The 15,355-nt window shown below is 39.3% G+C and overlaps 1 protein-coding gene and 1 long non-coding RNA gene across 3 annotated transcripts in view; one reads left to right on the forward strand and one right to left on the reverse strand.

Moving 5' to 3' along the window:
- The window catches only part of LOC120313835 (transient receptor potential cation channel subfamily V member 6-like), a 112,112-nt gene that overhangs the window by 67,668 nt on the left and 29,089 nt on the right, over positions 1-15,355 (reverse strand). The window lies entirely within an intron of this gene.
- The window catches only part of LOC120313836, a 34,694-nt gene continuing 25,670 nt past the window's right edge, over positions 6,332-15,355 (forward strand). Inside the window, exons 1-4 of the long non-coding RNA XR_005558261.1 lie at positions 6,332-6,371; positions 7,851-7,933; positions 10,478-10,622; positions 14,702-14,878. This is a non-coding gene — a long non-coding RNA (uncharacterized LOC120313836). The remainder of the gene's footprint in view (positions 6,372-7,850; positions 7,934-10,477; positions 10,623-14,701; positions 14,879-15,355) is intronic.

Consider the following 15,355-nt stretch of genomic DNA (forward strand, 5'->3'; position numbering starts at 1 on the left):
TGTAGAGGAGTAAAGTAAAAATAATCTTGCTGACGTGTCCTGAATTCTTAATATACGTGAGGGCAAATCTGATTTCAAAGCATTTCAGATTTACAAAGTCAAAAGACTCAAGTAGACCTTGCATGTATAAAATTCTGTTTGAAGCATGGAATACGCAAATTTTAGAAGCATATCTTATGCCTTTTCTGATTGTGTATATGGATGAAAAGGAAGCTGTTTTAAGGATTTTAAGCTTCAGACTCCAATTTAATATGTATCATAAATATTTTTTTTCCTGTTAAGTGGAACAGGCAAAGCTCTTTCAGGATTGCAGAATAAACAGAGAGGCATAGGTGAGTTTTGTCTTGGTGAATTACAAATGGCACACCCACCAGTTACTTGCACTGCATACATTCTAATATTATTAGTATTAGATTAAGGTTTCAGTATCTAGAATTGAGTCTTACTAAGGTCAATATGGTCACAATTATACAATGAAATGAGCACCACATTTTACAATCTTCTCTGAGATTTAAATGTGATCTTTATTTACATTTTTTTCTTTCATTAATTTGCAATTCTTACCATACATAGCTACTGTGATAATGTACTTAATTTACTCTCTTAAAAAGCTGTTCTATTTGAATTCCACTTACAGAAACCGAAATGAGCCCTTATATTCAAAATAATTTTGATGGCAACCACATGAATTCCTTTTTTAACACGGTCACATTTTAAAGCCAAAAGGTGGCAGCAGAGATCTGCACAAAATCACCAAAGTAATCTCCAGAGTGAAAGGATTTCTTTGAAGCCTTCTAGTTATGCACTTAACAACCATCAGTGGATGTGATCTATTTTTCCCACAGGAATCATATGAAATGCAAATGATGAACGCAAATCTGTCTATTCCAAAGTACCTAACCCTGAAACCGTAATACTAAACTGGAATGGGATACTACAGGTTTTTGTTGATACTTTATTATCTTTCTCTATAATATCATCAGTGCGCTATTTGTGATGATGGTACCGAGGAAGATAATGAAGCATCTTCAAGACGAAAATCAAGTTTAGAGAATATTAAGAATCTAAAAAATTCAGTCCTGAGCTTTGTTTATTCTCCATTATTGAAACTGGACCTCCAGTACCAAGGAACTTTTTATTCACTACAACAATAACCCTCCATTTATTTTGATAATTATTTCTGGCTGGGTCTTAAACATATACAACATGTCTCCAGCCTCTGAAGATTCAAGGATTAGTTTAAAAACAATGCCTGAACATGATACTTCAAATATCTAGGGGCTAAATAAGACAGGCACATAGACAGGATGTAAGCATTTGTCGGGCTGATGTATGGCAGGGCTGAGTTAACTTTTTCTATACAGGGAGCCCAACTCTAGGAAAAGGATTGACAGAGCCTGGGGACAGAATCAAAAGAGGAATCAGCTTAGAGTCTCTACGTTGCCACAATCGAACTAAGTCCGACCCTTCTTGAATTCTGTTAACCCTTATCTAGCACCAAAATGGCGCTAACCTATTAGTTGAGTAGATTCCTATGTATAAGCATGAGCAATAAATCACTTTAATTGGAACTTAATAAGTGTCCCTGGTCTTTTCTATCTAATGCCAGCATACTTAACGTGTCACCTCTTGTGCTCCACTACTTTAGATAGGTTTCTTCCTGCCAGCATACTTCCATTGTGAGAAGCAGTCTGTAGTGTGCTGGAGCCAGCTTGCACTGACTCACAAGAGCTGATTGTTAGATTTTCTAGAATTGTGCAGACCCAATGACAGCAATGATGACCCTCGATGCCTAGCATGCCTATCAGCTGTTGTGCAATTAGCAGCATGGTATGGCAATGGAGCCAGCAGGGCTGGTTTTAAAACATTTAGTGGTAAGCCGTTGGAACCATGCCACAGGGTATGAAATGTTTCTTCTGAATCAATGGTTATTTACTTTTTAATGGCCATAATCTATTTTTCACTACTGCTTGTCAATTTACTCTAAATCCTACCATTATGCAAACATATGATAATAAAAGATGCCTTTGTTCAATTGGCATAAGCTGAAGAGACCAGCCCAAATAACCACAACTTACTGGGCACACTCCCATTAGCGCTCTTGGGAGAAAAAAAACAATGCCTTATTCATCTTCTGGCCTCACATTTCTTTCTGATATGTGCTAAGACTCAGAATCGCACAAACTGTCCTTTAAAACAAAACCTAGAGCTTCCTTAGTTGCATTCAGCATTAAAATGTCTTTGTGAGATCTTTCAGGCAGACATTTGGCAAACTTTTCTCATATTTCCATAGAGATTTCAGTTTACATGTTTGAGACAAATTCTGACAATGTTTATTTTTTTATAATGATTAGTTTGCATCTCACCACACAGGATTCGTTCAAAATGCTGTCCAGCTGCTACTCCAATGGCAGAGCTGCTGCTTAGAAGGACTGATGAATGTACAGTCTTCCCTTTTCTCTCTAATTAGCATTATTGCCCAACAAATTAAGATTTTTACGTTTTTGCAGACCTGTGAAAACTATTCAGAATCCTGTTGCTTTGTTCAGAACATTTCAAATATTTAATTTCATTTCTAGTTCCTAAAGTCATTCATTCATTCATTCATTCATTCATTCATTCATATATTCTAGCACCTGCAGACTGGCTCAATCAATCAATCAGAATAGAGCTGGAAGAGGCCTTGGAGGTCTTCTAGTTCAGCTCCATGAGGCCTTGGAGGTCTTCTAGTTCACCTCTTCCATATCATTTTATATCATTTTAGACAAATCATAGAATATCACCGCAAAATTGTGATGGCCATGGTTAATAGAAATCTCTGCAGATAGCCTTCCAGTATTTGAGGTCCTCAGCAGATGCTGCAATTTGTGATATTACAACATAATCACTAAGCATCAGTTGCTATTTGGCTGATTTAAGTCTTGGGAAGACAAGACTTATTATTATTTATTTCCAGCCAGGTAGACATCATCTTTCCAGCAGATGCATAGGTAGGTGTGGCACATCCATTCTTCAGACATGCCCGAACCAGCAAAGGAGTGATTGATGGATCTTCTTCTTAACAATTGGCTGTTGCCTGCATGTTATATTATCAGTCACGCAATCTCATTTCATCTGAAACATCTCCAACTTCTATAAGTCCCGAATAAGCAATGTCAATGTTTTTGCTACACAGAGCAATACTGGCATACTGGCTGCATGAGATAGTCAAATATTCATTTTTCATGTTTTTCTTCTTTCAGAGACACGACTGTATGCTGGCAAAAGTCTCTTGAGAATTGGAACACCACTCTCCATCATAGCATATACTGTATCTTGCAATAGAAGACAGCAAACATTTCCTATATTTCTTAGTCCCCAATGATGTGCCACTCAAAAAATCAAATTGGAACTCGGTTTCAACAGCCATTTGCTGTACAAGAAGATCCTTCTCTGCTGCACACTGTACACAGCAAGAAAATGTCTTAACAATACAATTATATTTTGACACAAATTTCTCCGTTAGGCAAACTGTCTCTCAGAGAAATTAGCTCTGTGTTTCTACTCCTTAGAGCACAATTTGAAAACTGAAGATTAGAAATGATTTGGAAGAGCTGCTTCAAAATGTGTAGAAAAAAACCCTCAGCATTCTTTTAAATCAGACATGTCAAACTCATGTCATGTCACGTGACGTCGCGCAACGTATCGGGATAGTTTTGCCATTGCCGGCAATGGGGTAGGCGCGGCTTCCGCATGACACGTCCGGCCCGTGGGCCGGCAGTTTGATACCCTTGTTTTAAATCAACCATACTTTCAATCTTCCATGTAAATCTAAAAATGAGAGCTACCTTGAATTGTCATCATCATCATCATCATCATCATCATCATCTGTGGGTAATCTACAGTTAGATACACAGTCTAAGAATGTGGAAACTAAATAGTTCATATCCTAACCAAGGACCTAAGAATGATTAAGGTAGCATCTGAGAATATAGGCATTATTAGATAGGCATTAATATGGGTGTCATTATTATTATTTGCAATGTGATTAAACTAGCTGTTCTTAAATTATTTTCATAGAATAACTATTTGAGGATCAGTTAACAATCTGATGAGCTAAAGAATTTGGGGGGCCCTGCTCTAAATGAAGTCTTGGAGCTTTCTTTTCAATGTATCTTCAAAAATACAGTGGTATTTAGTAATTCAGATGGTTCCCACACATGCTCCACTTTCCACAGCTGACTAGCCTGGCTGAGTTCCTCCTGAATAATCAGGGATCCCTCTAGCCAGATTAGCTAGTAGGGATGATCTGTTTTACTTCTCTGTACCAGTTTCCAAGAATATTTGACTGGAATTCATACCAGCCCATTCTCTTTCTCCAGCAAATCAAGAGAAGGCAACAGATGCTGCATCACCCACTTTGTTCCAAATGCTTCCATTGCACAGGCCTGTACCACCACCACCCCTATCATCCACAAGGAGACTCACAGCCTGAGAGGTTTAATCGTATCCTTCTTGACATGCTGGGGACGCTGATTGCAGAACAGAAGAACATTGGACACAGCATATTTCCACCCTTGTACAGGCACATAACAGCAAGAAAAATGATGCCACTGGGTAGTCTCCATATAGACTGATATTTGGGTAGGGAGGCTCGACTGCCAGTAGATATAGCATTTGGCATTTCAGTGGATGAGATCTCATTTAGGTCACACCACAATTATGTAGATAAGCTGAGGAGGAACTTGAAGATGGCATATGAAAAGGCTTCAGTCATTGCAGGGGTCCGGGAGCAGAGAAATAAGATGAACTATGACCTGAAGATGAGGCTTCAGGATTTGCAACCTGATGACTGGGTATTACTGAGGAATCTGGGCCTCCCTGGGAAGCATAAACTGGCAGATCGATGAGGCTCTCAGCTGTACATTGTCAGGGAGAAGTTACAGGGATTGCCAGTATATCGGATTTGACTAGAGGAGAGCTCAGGGCCACTGAAAGCATGGCATCAAAATCATTTATTGCCTTTAAATGAGGCAACACGAGTCCCCCAGCCAGTTGTTGCTAAAGCAACTGAACCTTGCTCAGTAGGGAGGAGACCAGAGACTCGAGCACAACCCAATCCACCCATGGAAGGAGAGGAGGATTCTGAAGAAGAAGAGGGTTGTATGGGCTGGTTGTGGTCATCGGAAGATATTGGAGCCACACACCCCCACACATTAGGTGTTGAGGTGGAGCTTGAACATCTGAGACCAGATGCCTCTGAGGTGATTAAAGCTTGGGAATGGGGAGAAGCCCTTAGAGAATCTGAGGCAAGAGAGGAGTCTGGGGAGCTGTCGGGACAGGAGGAAGTGCTGTTAGCTCCAGAGGCCCCAGGCTAGAAGAGTCTACAGAGATAGGCCCAGTTATTCTACATGCTACACAACTGCCAGAGTTAGATCATGAGCCCCCAGCCCCTGAGACCTTTACGGGTGGAAAGTCATGGGAGGATGACCCTCATATTATCGCCGAGCCCAAAGTACAGAGACCAAGATGGGTGATACACCCAATTAAAAGACTGACATACGATGCCCTAGGCCAGAGCATAGAAGAAATGATACTCACCACCAGGTGAAATTCTGACACCTCAGATTCTTGGTAATTATCTTATTCTTAGGAGACCAAATAATTTTTGGGTGGGAGGAATGTGTAGTAGAGTTGGGGTGAGAATGGGGCCAGGTGAAAGGCTTTGCAGGAGCCCTGCCAATTAGGCAAGAAGATGAGGAGCTCCGGCAGCTGCCATGGGTTTGGCGGCGTGGTGTGGCTCGGAGAAGGTAAGAAAAAGGAGGAGGAAGCTGATAGAAAGGAGGAAGAGAGAAGGCTTGGTGGAGCTTGTCATTCTGAGCCAGCTGATCAAAGACAGAGTAAGAAGGTGGGGTTTTTGCATTTGCTTTTTTTTGCTTACAGGCAAGCCGGATGAAAGGGGGAGGGACAGAGAGAGTGAGAGTAGTTGCTGGAGCTGTTTGCTTGAAGCAGGCCAGGCAGGGAGGGATAGAGGGTGAGAGTAGTTGCTGGAGCCGTTTGCTTGAAGCAGGCCAGGCAAAGAGAGGGGGTGGGGGGAGGGGGAAAGGTGAAGTTTTATTGTTTCTTTATCTTTCATTGTGAACAGGCTAGATGAAGAGAGGGAGAAAGGTTAGTTTGGGGAGTTTTAATTCCTTTCCCTCATTGGAGTAAGTTAGGCAGAGGGAGAATTAGGGAAGAGTTTGACATACATCTTTTAGTGGGAGGTAACGGGTTTTTTTCTTTATAGGGTCAGCTGGGGGAGATAAAAAGGGATTACATGGATTGAAGTCAGAGAGGGGCAAGGAGAACAGACAAGGGAGGCCAGTGCCAGAGATTGGTTGCCATTGTTCTAGGTAAGTTGTTGTCATCAAAGATGGATTAACATCGTCCTGGGCAAGTTGTTGCCAACAGAGACTGGCTGCCATTATTTTAGGCAAGTTGCTGTCATGAGAGACTAACTGCCATCATTCTGGGCAAGTTATTGCCACCAGTGACTGGCTACTATTGCTTTAGGCAAGTTGCTCTCACCAGAGACTGATCACCATTGTTTTAGGCAAGTTGCTGTCACTAGAGACTGACCGCCATCATTCTAGGCAAATTGCCATCACCAGAAGCTGATTAACATCATTCTGGGCAAGTTGTTGTCATTAGAGATTGACTACCATCTTCCCTGTAAGTTCATATTACCTGAGATCAACCACCATCATCCTAAGTGAGTCACCGTTGAGAGAGAGTGACCATCACCACCCCATGTGCATGGCTGCTGATCATGACTGAATACCACCATGTTACGTGCCCTGTTAGGCAGAGGCACCAACATAAGAGACCTCTTTGGGCTGGTGGCCACTTGGAGGGGAGGTCGGGAGGGCCCAGACTTAAGCGATCCCTACAGGGATGGCGCTACATCTGCTTTTGTAATATGCTCATACTTCATCATACTGATCTCAGTTCTGACATTTGTTTAGTGTTGGCTTTCCAAAAGCTCAACCCTGACCCTGTTAGAAAAAGAAATACACATACTTCAAAGCACTGGTTGGATCTGGACAACTTTTGTTCAGCTGCCATGCCAAATACAATCTGCAAACCCTCATAGCAAGAACTTAAAACAAAATTTTAATAGTTTAGTAGCGGTGATGCTCTACCTAGTCCACGTGTATTGAATGAATTCAAGGCTAGCAAATGAAACATAGAATTCAGTGCAAGGAAGCACAAGCCTCCTTAAGTTCAGCAAAATGAAATTAAGATTTGAAAAATGTGACTTCCTCGTGTTCTAAGCCACCTTTTGGAGAACTTGGCAAGCCTGTTCTGCTACTTGGCCCAGTCCCAAAGGAGGAAAGCTTCTGTTCAGAGAATTTTCTTTCCAAGAAAATGAGCTGAACCTCTCAAGTCATCCATATGCCAGGAATTACATAGCAAGGGAACAAAATCTACAGGGACTATAACTATTTTCATTGCATTTAATTGTTGATCATGCATATGTATATAAGGCTTCATGTTTTAAGAGAAGTCTTTTTTTTTTCTTCCTCATTTGTTGATGGAGTGCCATTGGTCTCCATTGTTGCACTGTTGTTGACTGTCTTTTAAACAGTCAGATGGCTCTCTCTGCCATTGACATATGCTACAGCTACTTGTTCCAGGGCAACTGCCAGCTTAAAAGTAGATAGGTGGATCTAGTTAGGAGACCAGGATTTTCTTATGCCTTACCTATAAACAGATAAGCAGGCCCAGGTAGACTAGGTTTTCTACGTCCCCGCTATCTCTACAAAGGTTTCCTAGAGAAATTTTTGCATTTCATGAACAGTCCTTCAACAACATTCAAATATTTAATTCAGCAAACTAGTCCCCAGGAATTCAATTAATCTGGAACTTCACAATGAACAGATGGCAGTGAAATGCTACTTCTCTTCAGTAACAAGTAAGCCATGACATTGTATTATCTGCTCAGTTTTCAGAAAATGTCAACATATTGGGAAATAAACGGATCTGAAGTTTACAAATGCACTTGGTAAACTGATAAAATATAGCAAGATTCAAACTGCTATAAGTAAGTTCTGATCCACCTGAATGAGTACCTTAACATCTCAACTGTTGTGTGATTGGATAGCCACGACATGCTAAGCATGAACATTAACTATGGTTTCTTGATTACATCTCAACAGGCAAAGTTTACACAATGTACTAGGCAAAAAGAAAATGTAATTACATATGCCTAAGTTTAATTCATTGTCTAAAAATTGAATCGTGATTGAAATTTCAAATTATATATTGAAATTCAAATATATAATTTTGGAATAGCCTAACATTCATTTTATCTTTCATATGTGCCTATGCATGTGAGTGTGTATGTAATATTTTTAGTTCTGTTGTTTACTTGTTTTTTTCAATATTTTTAATTTGTTCTTTTTAATTCTTTCTAGACATTTGTTTAAATTTTCTTTCTATTTGTATTTTAAGTAGTTTACAATACCCATGGAGCTAGCCATAATACAGATAGTCCTTGACTTACGATTGTTTGAAGTTATAACAGATCTACTTGGGGACTACTTATGACATGAGTTCAAAGTTCTGATGAGTCACACACAGACACAGACACAGACACACACACACACACACACACACCCATTGTCATTTGATTAAATTTCAGGCACTTGGCAATTGGGCCACATTTATGGCCATTTGCAGAATCCTGCAGTCATATCAGTACACTTTATGATGCTTTTGTCAAAAACTAACATTTACTTCTAGTTTTCAGCAAAACTGTGCCCATTGTGAACCACTGGTTCACTTAATGACTGAGGAATTAATTTAATGACCACACTTTAACAACTGCCACAGCAAAAGTTATAAAACCAGGTCAGTCAGGGGACCAACTCATCAGACCTGCCTCAGCTTGAACCTCTTCGTAAGAACGATCCTTAACTCCATTTATGGAGAAAGGTATAGTTTACTCGAAGTCAAGTGAGTTACAGTAATGCATAGCCATAACTGAAAATCGCACGCTAAAATCCCCAAGTCTAACTTCCTCCTCCCTTAGTTGCTTCCCCTCACTGGCCCCCCATGTCCAACCAAATTCAAATAAGATGTTTTTAGAACGGTCACTTCAGGTGTAGGTTTGGTATGCAGCTGCTTCTGTTCCCAGCTGATTGTCCTTGAAGCTCTTCTCAGAGAGATACAGTGAAGTTTCGATTCTCTAGAAACATCTCCCCAGTTCATGGCAGCTGATACTGAACGGTTATGAAGTGCAAGTGTGAGGTGGCAGACGATACCCGTTTTATGACTGTCATGACTTACAACTGTGATGGGCAGGCTCCATTAAGGTCAGGAGTTAAGGACTATTGTGTGGACGGTGATCTCTTTTTAAAAAACCCAAGCATTTCTTTGATTTGGTCTCTAGATATGGTTGGACCACAGCTCCCAAACTTTCTAAGCAACATTCAAAAGTAATCAGATCAAGGAAGGTTGGCGAATACCAGTAGAACTGCATGCTCTGAAAATGTGTCCCAGCATTTCAGATAATCAGACATGGCTATAGTTTCTCTTGGTGATCAGAAATCCAACATAACTGACCATTGTAACTCAAAGATGGTAGCAAGATGAGTTTTTTTAAATTATTTCCCTCCACTGGATCATATCAGCTTAGTATCACCTATCCTGGCCAAAATAATAGAATAACAGAGTTGGAAGACACCTTTGAGGTCTTGTATTCCAACCTCTTACACAAGCAGAAGACTCTAGACCCGTGATGGTGAACCTATGGCACACATGCCACAGGTGGCATACAGAGTCCTCTCTGTGGGCACATGCGTCATCGCCCCAGTCCTAGGCCTTCAGCTGGGTTTTATAAAGCCTTTTCGCTTTAGGCCTCTGTCACCGTGTGCAAAAAAAAAAAAAAAAAGGTTCACTCAATCAATTTCAATTTCTCACAGGAAAAAAAAAGATCTCACAAAGTTGGAATTGATTGATTGAACTTTTTAGTCCCACCCAATCTGCGGTTACCACCGCAGCCACATCCACCCAATGGGTCATGCCCACCTGGCACCCGATGATACATAAGTGGGTTTTAGGTTGCAGTTTGGGCACTCAGTCTCTAAAAGGTTCTCCATCACTGCCCTAGACCACGGGTAGGCAACCTCGGCTCTTTTATGACTCATGGACTTCAGCTATGACTCAGGAATTCTGGGAGTTGAAGTCCATGAGTCATAAAAGAGCCGAGGTTGCCTACCCCTGCCCTAGACCATAACAAATAACAAAGAAATAATAAAAAAGACCATCTCTGGTTTTGGTGCAGTGCCCACCTTTGCTGTGTATAGTGACCAATTTTTTTTTTAATCAAGTCACCTGGATATTTTCTTTGCTTTTCTCAAAAATTTCTTGGAATATTATTTTCCAGTACTCAAGTATGTCTTTATTTTTCTTCAAAAAGAGAATGACTTTGGGCAAAATTATTCTTATTTCCTAGAGTCCAGCTTTCCCTTTCCAATTCTACCAATGCTATGAAGAGCAATACAGATTCCAAGGGTTTTCAAGTTGTTGGGATCACCTTCAACTAGTGTCACTGCTTTGGTTTGTGAGAAGATTCCTGCACATTCAACATGCACTTCAAGGTAATAATTTATGCTTGAAGAAGAAATAATGGAGAAAATTCTTATGCTTGATTTCTCACAGGCAGGCATGAATAAGGCCACTTATAAAAACTTGTCAAGTGCTTTGAGCTGTATGCAGCACTTTATGTGAACACCCTGTCCCTTTTGATAAAACTCTAACAAAAAGAGCTTACACTGAATGTGGAGCTTTTTATAATTCTCAAGGACATTCCAGACATCTCTAGAAAGCCACTCATAATGTGAAAGGAATGCAGTAAAAAGTAAAGGAGAAAGAGAGAGAAAAATCAATGACCTCACAAATATCACTTGAAAAGCTTTCTTGAAATCCAGGAAACCCAGGAAAGTGTTGAACTAATTTCAACCACAGTCCAGCTCGATCCAAAAGCACATTCCAATGAATTGAATAAGACTTCTCAAAAGTCAATATGCATAAGAGTGGAGCTCCAATTTTCTTACTCTTCATTAGAATAATAAATAGCAAGGTGGCTTCATTTACAAATAACCCTAATAATAATGTGGCTTCACTTCTGAATCACATGTTGCCCTATCTATATATTTTGAGAAATGGGCAGATTTAAATTAAATCAGATCAGTAAAAAAAATATTGAGATAATTAACTTTTTAACATATAATTCAACTGACTATAAATGGGTATCAATTCATAAAATAAGAAATTTTCTCGGCTGTTTCAAGTCTTTGTCTACTAGTACAAAGCTTCTTTCTTTCTTTCTTTCTTTCTTTCTTTCTTTCTTTCTTTCTTTCTTTCTTTCTTTCTTTCTTTCTTTCTCCTGCTTTGGCTTGAATTACCCATTATGTCATCATAGAACCAATAAATAAATAATTTTCTCACTAATTATTCAAGTTGGAGCACTTGGCATTTTATTACCCAGACCTTTAAAATTTTGTACAACATGCCAAATAAAGTTTATGAAGTTTACTTAGTTATCTAAAATGTCATGTACTGTTCTTCACCCTTGTGGCAATTGACAGGATTCACATAGCACTGAAAAAAAAAATCTACTTTTGTAATAAAATGAGGTCACTATTCAAAACAAACGCAACTAGCCAAGTTTAAATCTAAAGAAAATAATCCTGTAACCTGGGACTGAAAATAACAATATGAGCTTGCATCATAACAACATAGACTTTTATTAATTATTGATATGAGAAAGAGAAAGAGAGAGAAATAACCTTGCAGAGGGGACAGAGATTTATAATATTCAGTACGGGTAGTCCTTGACTTATTATCACAAATTTATGTTGCTAAGGGAGAAATTTGTTAAGTGAGTTCTGTCCCATTTTACGACCTTTCTTGCCACAGTTGCTAAGTGAATCACTACAGTTGTCAAATTAGTAACAGGGTTGTTAAGTGAATCTGGCTTCCCCATTGGCTTTGCTTGCCAGAAGATTGCAAAAGGTGATCACATGACCCTGGGACACTGCAACCGTCATAAAGATGAACCAGCTGTCAAGCAGCCGAATGTAAATCACATGACCATGGGGATGTTACAGTGGTCATAATTGTGAAAAATGGTCATAAGTCACTTTTTTCAGTGCTGTTATAACTTTGAACAGTCACTAAATGAACTATCTGTACTTATGCACAAGAGATAATTAAAAAAATGTTTTGTGGCAAGACTGGGAAAAAATTAGAGTATGCTGCTTTAGAAGAACACGCCATCCAATGCAATGTCACTAATGGGCTGTAAGTCTTCCACCTGCCAAAATGCCACTTTCTACTATGGTGCAGGGTGACAATAGGGTATTCAGATGCTTACATTTCCTTGTTTTCTTTGTCTAGTCTCCATTCCTTTTTTCTTTTCTGTTTTCCCTCTTTAGACTGCTACCTTGACATTCACAAGCCAAGATCTTTCAGGCTGAGAAGCAAGGTATTAAATATTTGAAAGTGTGCTGTAAGTGCTCTAAATAATAAACAAGTCTCTGGGTCAGTTCTCAAACACAACAGAGAGCTTTCATCACAGCTCGGAGCCCAGCTGCTCATCTCCAATGTGTTCGTGCGTTATGCCCAAGTGTCGTTAAAGGTTGAATAATCTAATAATTGCTTTGCAAGCATGACTCAGTTCTTGCAGCAGCTTTTCCCCTGTGCTAATCTCTTCTACTGTTTATCTGCATAAACATCTCTGTGCCCTGTTACTAGGCATTCTGCCCTTTATTTGTTAGTGCTTTTCTGCAGTTTTGACATAAGAGGAGCCTTTCATATGAAGCTGATACATGGCAATAATCTTAAAAGCAACAAATAGATAACAATATATAAATGCAGCTCCAACAGCCATAGATTAAAAGTTCATTTTAGATCTCACCACCGCACTCTGTTCTCAATAAAAACATTAAAGATAGCCATCAAAAATTAACCAAGGTTAGAAATGCCTTTGTGAGACATCTTCTTGTAGAGTACACTGGCTGAGGAATTCTGGGAGTTGAAGTCCACAAGTCATAAAAGGGCCAAATGTGAAGACCCCTGTTGTAGAGGTTCTGGTGGCTTTTTAAGAAGGCTCAAGACTGAACCGGTAATCAATTCTTTGTGCTGCTTTCATGATGTAATAATGATCAGAGTTGATGTTCAGGACTGCATCACTACAACCCTGTAATCAATGAACTCCATATCCCCACCCAAATAATTCATTATTAACCCTAAAGTTATGCCTCTAGTTTTCTCCTGTCCTATTTTTTATGCTTAATGGGACTAACACTCTAGTTAAAAATTCCCTTATGCAATATAACGTCCAAAACTAACCTACTAATAAATCCTCAAACTCAGTTTACCAATGAAGACTGCAAACTTAGTTATTCAAGTTCCCCCTATCTTGCGTAGAGATTTGGCTCACCAAACAATGGCCACTGCAAAGAAATCTGGTGTCCGTTTTTTTTTCTTTTTTGGGGGGGAGGGAGGAATCTTCAAACTGAGCTCTTCCAGTTTTGCATCTTCTGCCTGAGCCTCCAGCAGTTTGATACTCTCTCTGTGCTGTTAAAGGTCTTAAAATTATCATAATGGCAAAAAACCCATGATCAATTTCTAAAATATTTAGACAAATATGAAAAGCCATTTGGGAAAGGAGTTACAACAACAACAACAACAACAACAGGAGTTAGTGATACTAGGTATGGCACCTAAATCGGTTTCCTTCATTTTATTTTATTTTATTTTATTTTACTTTGCTGTATTTCACCATTTTTCTTCTCAAAACAGCTCAGGGGAGTATAATTATTTCAGAATATCCAAATGAGAAAGTTTACGTTGAAGAAAGCAGATGGGCTGAATTGAACATACATTTCTAAATAGTCACATATCCAACATTTGCCGAGTTTTCTCTGAAAACTATAAATATTGAATACTTTAGCTCTGCTGCTACGTTTGTTTTGGCAGGCACTAAATATAAAAATCCTTAAACTGCCAGTTGTCAAACACTAAATGTTATCCCGTGCTTTCTTTCAAACATTCAATATCAATGCATACCGACTCTCAAATGCTGTAATCAAGTGACAAAGGCATGCATCAAGTATCATCAAGTGTGGATAACTTACATTTAAAATGGACTTACACTCTGTCCCATTAAGTATTTGGCATCAATACCTGCCAAGCAAAACTTTTGAAAACCAAATTCCCATTAGCTGGTTTCCAAAAACAGTAGTATAATGAAGAGGGGAAAGCATCTATGTCTAACTGTATGCCAATCCTTCTCTTACAAAGAAAAGCAAATCTCAACAGTATTAATGTATCTACCAGCTATCTGACACTTCTTGAAGACATCAAATTACAGGCATTGAGTTCCTCCCTTTGGGGACCTTCTGACTGAAACTCCGAAGTACAGGAAGCAATTCAATAAATTTCAATCGCGTCTCAAACAACACAGCCACCAGCAGTGAGCCAAAAATGTTAAGATAGTGGTTGCACCCCTGTGATTAAAGCTCTGTTCGTTTTATGCAAAAGGTCAGGATTTGATCATATGACTGTGTCCATCTTTACTTTTCTCATCTTCTCTTCGTGGACACCCTTAAGAGCCACTCTCCGCCAATCATTTCTACCATTGCTACTATCAAACTCTTCTTATTTATATCAGCATTACAGTGCATTTGGACGCAGCATTTTACTTGAATCGTGACTGAACAAGGATATAAGTCATAGGATAAAAATTTGAAGGTAGATGCATGAACTGCTGCAAGGAATCCTACAAAATTGCCAAAAGGTGGCTGGAAGTTGTCGATATCAATGATGACTGCAAACCCAAAAATCTAAGGTATTTGCACCATCGTGTTTGTTGCTGTTCTTGCCTGTCCAGAAGTTTAAAGGCACTGTTTGTCCTAATGGTTTTTAAGTCAGAAGTATGTCTCTTGCAAACGAAGTGATGCAATGCATGCTATTTTTGACCTCCATGACCTCAGTGTTATCTGCAGCTCTCGGAGAAGGGTTTATCTATCTATTTATGTGATTATTCGACACAAAATATAAAACCATAGTGCCATCTTAAAAATAGCAACACTTAAAGCACCAAAAAAGAAAAAAAAATGCAACTACAGTATAACAGTTGACTCTACACGCACATAAAAAATAATGCAGGAAAGAGTGACACTGTATTTTTTTTTTAAATCAAAACAGCCAGATTTCAATCTTTGCTATTGCTGTAATGGCAAAGGCCCATATAGGAAGCATACTAAGATCTCAGTCTTGTGTTAATTAGGGTCCTCCCTAAGCTTTGATTCAATAGCATAAAGCC

This window comes from Crotalus tigris, unplaced genomic scaffold (genome assembly GCF_016545835.1).
Source record: "Crotalus tigris isolate CLP2741 ecotype Arizona unplaced genomic scaffold, ASM1654583v1 scf7180000018790.500841, whole genome shotgun sequence".
NCBI classification, from domain to species: Eukaryota; Metazoa; Chordata; class Lepidosauria; order Squamata; family Viperidae; genus Crotalus; species Crotalus tigris.